The sequence below is a fragment of the Cicer arietinum genome, chromosome 7, assembly GCF_000331145.2.
Source record: "Cicer arietinum cultivar CDC Frontier isolate Library 1 chromosome 7, Cicar.CDCFrontier_v2.0, whole genome shotgun sequence".
In the NCBI taxonomy this organism is placed as follows: Eukaryota; Viridiplantae; Streptophyta; class Magnoliopsida; order Fabales; family Fabaceae; genus Cicer; species Cicer arietinum.
In genome coordinates this window covers 40486495-40493396 of record NC_021166.2, presented here as the reverse complement: position 1 = coordinate 40493396, position 6902 = coordinate 40486495, and the positions used below count along the sequence as shown (strand labels likewise).

Sequence of the window (6902 nt, the reverse complement as noted above, 5' to 3'; positions counted from 1 at the left end):
TAAATAAAACTAGTTCAGTTTTGGTGACTTACATGAAGTAGAAACAATCGGATTTAGAGGCAGCTAGCAATGAAAGCAATATTTGACACATAGATTTATCATGGTTCATCACTAACTTGACTATATTCAGTCCCCTCATTCAGAAGGCTTTCATTTACTAATTCAAATATATTGAATTAAAAAGCACTTGACCCTCCAAGTCAATCTTCCCAAATAGCCTGACAACCCCAGACTTTTGAGGAACTAACCACCTTGACCCTACAAGCCAAGTCTTCTCCTAACAACCTGACAACCCCATATTGAAGAAGGAACTAAACCACTAATGGGTTGGATACAAGAGATTGAAACTTTAAGTATTTGCTTCTAACAAAATTGATAATAATAATAATAAGTCTCACGCTCTAAGAAAAACACTTAGAAAATATTTCTCATTCGAACAAGTATTTCTCTCTTTGAACTTTAAGACTACTATTTTATGGTTTTTGATGATTTTCTTCTTCAGCCTTGAGTATCTATTTATAGTTAAAATTTGGGCTTTAATTTAGTCCTTGTTTAATTATGAATTTTATTTTATTTTGATTGAATTTGTAAATTCTTTAGATTGATTTTGTTCATTTAGATTGAGTTTGTAAATTCTTCATATTGATTCTGTTCGTATTTTGTTTAGATTGCATTTGTAAATTCTTCATATTGATTCGGTTTATATTTTGTTGTAGATAAATCTTGATTAAATTTTCTTCAAAACTTCTTCAAATCTTGACCATATTTTCTTTCATACTATTTGAAGTCAGATATGTTGTTCCCATAAAATATTTTTGCTATCATCAAAATTCTAAGTATAAAATCGACTTGGTTCCAACATACTATTTGAGAACCTTTAATGGACACAAACAATGGCAGATCTTGCACAAAATATTAGGGAGAGCGACAAATATTAACTAAAATTTTATAATTGAAATTCATAAAAGTGTTTTATCAAATATCCAATATAACATCAAAATAAAATACAAATATAATATGTGAAAAGAGACATTTAGAAATTAACTAAGACAATATAATATGTGAAAATAGTTTTATCATACAGTTCACGAATTAGCTATATCATATATCAACTGTTAGCATGTAAAAGTTTATTATAGTTTGTTAATAGATAGTAATTGTGTTGCTAATCAGAGCATTAGAGTTTGTGTGTTCGATATTAGTTAGTTTATCATTCAAATTAGGTAGTTTATCTATATATAGAGCTCGCTGTATTAATTTTATTATATTTTATCAGTATAAATTCTAACAAATGTTTACCTCGTTTCTTGTTTATCTCTTTAATCGTATAATTTTTAATATGATATAAGTGACTTGGTTGTGATTTAAGAACCATTGAATAATCTTCGTTACATTGTGGTTAAGATAAGAAGAAGATTATTTGCTGACAAGAACCATTAATATTTGTTTGTTACTCTATTTATAGAGAAAAATTACTTAAGTAGAAAGAAGAAAATAGTAAGAACCTGAAAAATACAAGAAGCAGATGCTAGCAATTGGCAGCAATGAATAGTTGACTTTTATGAAAACATCGAATTTCAAATTTTAATTCCAACAAGTTATTTATTGATATCATTCGAATCAATTCGAATAGAGTAAAGGACTTCTAGTTTGAAAGTTTAATAGTATTATTTAGCTATATATATATATATATATTTTGTTTAATTGTTGGATATTCCTATTTTGGTCCAATTAAAATATGAATTGGACTTAACCCATTGAATCATAATGAGTGAGAGGGAAAATTCAAGAGGAGAGGGGGAGATTAGTCTTAGCAGAGAAATGAGAGAAGAAAGGGAGAGCAATAGACGAGAGAAGAGAGGAAGAGAGGAGAAATGTAACATTAGTTTTTTAAAACCATAAAGGTTTGAAGATATTTAGTAATTTTTTTTTATTATTATTATTTTAATAATTTATCGTTATTATTTAGAAAAATAAAAATTAAAAAAATACAAAGGATGTCGTGACATCTGCTCGCTGTTGAGAAGATCCGCCACTGGACACAAAAAAGAGTTTTAAATATTTACAAAATTGTCATCGCCTCATTTTATTAAGTCGTTTGTCAATATAACCGTGTTAGACGTGTTTTAGATATTTTCAAAATTGTCACCGCCTCGTTAACTCGTTTATACACGCAATCGACTTACATATACATTCGTCTCATTTGTTAAGTCTGGTGGCACATAAACGACTTAAATAGCTGTATTAAAAACTCAATTTTCTACTAGTGACTATTACTAAATATTTTGTTGGAGAACCTTTAAAAATTAATGCAACAAAGTGTGCAAATCAGTTATTAAACCTTTATTGTCCATCTATGTTTAATGATTGATGGTATAAAGATATGTTTTTGTCTAAACATTATCTTAGGCCAAAGTAAATTACTGAAAAGAAAGATTTATTGGATTACCTAAATTATTTGTAGAAAAATTAAAAATTAATATTAAGCAACATAATGATGGAATTATACCACATATTAATTTAACAATGGGAGAAATATCTAATTATATAGTAGAAACTAGAATACAAATTTTTACTGATTATAAATTACAAAATATGATTAAATTTGAAAGTCTTTAGAGTAGAAGAGAATTAGGTTCTTTATATGACATGTTTGGAATAGAATCAGTTAAACTCCCAAGTTGATCTACTAAAAAGAAAAAATCAACATTCAAAAAACTTTTTATTAAAAGATGAAATTTTATAAATTATAAAATACAATCATATAAAGATCAACAAAATTATAAGACTACGGGGGAAAGAAAACCAATGAAAAACTTGCAAGATATTAAGTTTTTTAAATGCGGAAGATTTGGTCATCATGCAGAAACATGTAGAGTTAAAATAAAAAAAGATTAATAAAATAAATAACCTTAATACATAAAGAATAAAAAGAAAGTTTTATTAATATCTTAAAATATATACTAATTTATAGTGATATGGAAAGTTTTTTAAACGAAGAAGAATATTGTTAAGAAGATGTCATTAATCAAACAAATGTATCATCATCAGAAGAGTCATCTAGCTCTTTTAAATGTCTAGGGATAGACATATGTGATTGTATTACTTGTGTTAAAATAATTAATATAATTACTAAAAATCATGCTAATTGCTAATGCAATAATTGATATATTAGGAAAGACTCAGAAACGTAGCATAATTTTATCAAACAAGTTAAAGATATTATTGTTCAAGAAGAAATGAATAAAGGAATTATTCATAAGATGGAATTTAAAGTCAATATGGATAGATTTAAAAAATCTACAGTTGTAACTATAACCTTAGTTGATTTACAAAAAGAAATAAAAAATTTAAAACATAGAGATTTAGAATTATAATTAAATTACTTAGAGTTAAAAAGGAAAGAAAATAATTAATTATCAAGAAAGTAGAAGTAACCCTGATTCATATATACAAAATTTAGATACATTAGTTATGCATAAATGGTGTTGTCCTATAGAATTAATAATTAAAGAGAAAAGATTTAATATTATAGCATTAATAGATTCATGGGCAGATTTAAATTGTATACAATTAGAAATAATTTCGACCAAATATTATAAAAAAACAAAAGAGTTATTAAATTGGGTGACACTGTTTTTTGTTTTAGTGTGGTATTTGTTTGGTACAAATTGATAGAGTAGTTTTGGTCAATTACAGATTTCAATCAATGATTTAGGAATCATTAACATTATAAATTCAAAAATAGTGACATTCAAAATACTTGAATTTTGTCATAATTGTAGACTTGTTGCCAATTTATGCTATGTTTTTGTTTTACGCTATTAATTTGGATATTGTGAGTTTGTTCGTGGATCTATTTTTTATGTTTTTAGAAAATTTAAAATTGCATTGCATCAATGTATTTCACAATTTGAATTAATGAATATAGTTTCTTTTAGCTCAAAAAAAAAAAAAAATTAATAATGAATGAACTATTTAATAATTACTCTTAATTTACAAAAGTATACTCGATGATGTATTAGTATTTTCCAATTCAATTAATCAACATTTTGAGCATTGAAATAATTGTTTTGGAATTCTTACATAAAATGGATTAGTGTTATCTAAAAGAAAATTAAATTATTTTAAACTATAAGGTTTTTAGGATTTAAAGTATTTGAAGGACCTACTGTCCCAATTAGTAGAGCAATTGAATTTGCAGAAAAATTTATAAATGAAATTAAAGATAAAACTCAATTACAAAGACTTTTAGAATGTATTAATTATGTTGTAGATTTTATCCGTGACTTGAAGACTATATGTGTCCTTAGTTTAAAAGATTAAGGAAAAATCCGTCAAAGTGAGATGAGAGTATTACCCATAGTTTTAAGAATTTGAAACAAATGGTTAAGATACTTCCTTGTTTAGGGATTCGTGATCGTTAAAAATTTCTTATAGTTGAAACAGATTCATCAGAAATAGATTTTGGAGGGGTCTTTAAGCAAGTATTAGAACCTGAATAGTTTGCTGAAATATGTTAATCATTGCAAATGGCTGCCAAATATTATCCTTCTGGTTTTCACTACTTCACAAAAACACTAGAAAAAACTAGACTTTTTTTTATGAGTTTATTTCAGTTGATATAGATCCTATTGAAATTACTCATCATTATGATAAAAGGGATTCTAGCAAAATCATTTTTCAAAATTAAAAATATTAAAGGTATTATATGTTAAGGATTGGAAGAATCATCCTTAAGCATCAAGACAATTTACTCGAAGATTTAAAGTGTTGAATTATAGTTATTTTCATTCTATGGATGTTTGGTATAACATGCTTTTTCTTGAACTTTATAATCATAGATGGTTTATTTAGTTTAAGAAATATTAAAGGTATTATATGCTTTTTCTCCCAATTGTTTATGAAATGGTTATCAGAATTTAGAAATTTTCCTTAAGTATTCCCAATTTATGCAATGAAAGCATTTGAACTTTTTGTCAAAGAGACTATTTCCCCTAGATCTCTTCGCTTATTATCTTTATGTGCAAGCTTTTGAATTACTTGGATAACATCATGGATTTATGGTTTTCAATTATTTTCAGAAGATTGTACAATTGTTGAAATAGTTAGAGTTATTAGAGTTAGACGGTGATATAAGTTTAATCCTGAATTACTATCACATAATAGATTAATTGAGGTAGAAAGAACCCGCCTTATTTGGCTACGTCAAGACAAAAAGACCAAAAACTATTATTTTTTGCCAAATAACTTAAAGTAATAGTTGGATTCTAAATGATCATTTTATAGTAAGAAGATAAAGAAGAAGACTATGTAAAGGAAGATGATTGTTACGATGTTAATAATATTAAAGTAATACATAAAATATTCAGTCTTATTTCATACCAAAAGAAACTATTAGAGACAAATTACTATTTAGTTACTATTCGCTTTTACTATTAAGTGGCATGGATCAATATGCACTAACACCAACCACTATTCACTGTCAATGTTATTGTGTAAAAGAAAATAACTTTTAAGAAACATTCAAAAATGGAAGGATTTTTGTACATTTGTTCCCCTTATCAATAAATTAATTATCATTTTTATGAATTAAAAGACTATTTTAAGAAAGATCGATTCATAAGAAAAATATTATTTCATTTTTTATAGGCTTTATACTAATTTTTTATAATTTATTGTAAAAATGTTCAATATGCACAACTATGAGCAATAAAATTCAGAAAAAAATTAAATTTTATTTTGCTAACACTTTCGATAAATAACACTTATTATAATTTTTTAAATGATAGAAAATAATTTTTTTTCTCAAAAAATCAAATTCATTTAACTATTAGTTTAAACACCAAATGTATCCACATGTCGAATTTACACACCAACCATATAATTTCTCTAATAATAATAATAATAATAATAATAATAATACTGAAATGAAAAAGTAAAGTTGTGTGTGAATGAACTCTCTCATAAGAGATGATATTATCATTTATTTCTCAAGTGCATTACATTGTAAGTTTTCTTTTCCTTTTCCTTTCCCCTTTTTTCCTCTTTCCTTCTTTAGATTTCTATCACAGTTTCCGTTACTCACTCATTCGATTCGTTATAACCTCTAACTTGCTTCTCCATACGGATTACGGAATCTCTTCTTTTCTTCGCTTTCTTTTTTTTTTGTTAAACTCAAATCGATTTCATTTGCTTCTTCACTGCTCTCTGCAAAAATTATTTGCGCTTATGTCTACTAGGTATTATTATTACTCATACTGTTCTTAATTACACTGCTTTTATTCACTTTCATAACTCTTACTTGCTCTTGTCTCTTTTTTTAATTGTTATTGTTATAATAATGATGTTCATCTTTGATTTCATTTAAAAGTTGTAATTTCACCATTTCGACTCAGGATCTGGATTCATTGTTTGCTTTTGTGAGTTTTATATCATTATTTTATTTTATTTTGGGTCTCAAAATCTGATTTATTGTTTTTCCTTTTTTGGATGCATGAATCATATAGGAGCCGAGCTTGTGTTCTATTTTGGTTGAATATTGTAAGATAGAGATGGGTTTTGTATATTTTGTTGTGAAAAATTGGTGAGCATAGTAATAATAATGTTTTCTGAAAGATTGGGGGCAAACGAAACTCGTTGTCAACAAGATTTCCACGGTTTGAGTGTGTCGAAGCGTCTTGTGAGGAGTGTCAGCCAGAAGTTGAGGAAGAAGAATAACAGAAGTTCAGAGGAAGATGATGATGATGATGTTAATGGAGTTTCTTTGAAATGCTTAACTTTGTATGGTAGGGGTGGGGGATGCAAGGTAGGTGCTTACATTAGTGATGAATTTGGGGATTCCAGCAATAGAAGGAGATCTAGTTCCGGTGAAGAAGGCAAAGGATATAAACCGGTTTGTG

The 6902-nt window shown here is 26.7% G+C and overlaps 1 long non-coding RNA gene across 2 annotated transcripts; it reads left to right on the top strand.

Moving 5' to 3' along the window:
* Nucleotides 1–5925: 5925 nt before the first annotated feature.
* LOC140918897 (uncharacterized) lies at nucleotides 5926–6765 on the top strand. Of its 2 annotated transcripts, none has more exons than XR_012161359.1 (2): nucleotides 5926–6009; nucleotides 6510–6765. It is a non-coding gene; the product is annotated as an uncharacterized lncRNA (long non-coding RNA). The 2 variants fall into 2 exon arrangements; XR_012161358.1 differs by lacking the exon at nucleotides 5926–6009 and adding an exon at nucleotides 6016–6242.
* Nucleotides 6766–6902: the final 137 nt, after the last annotated feature.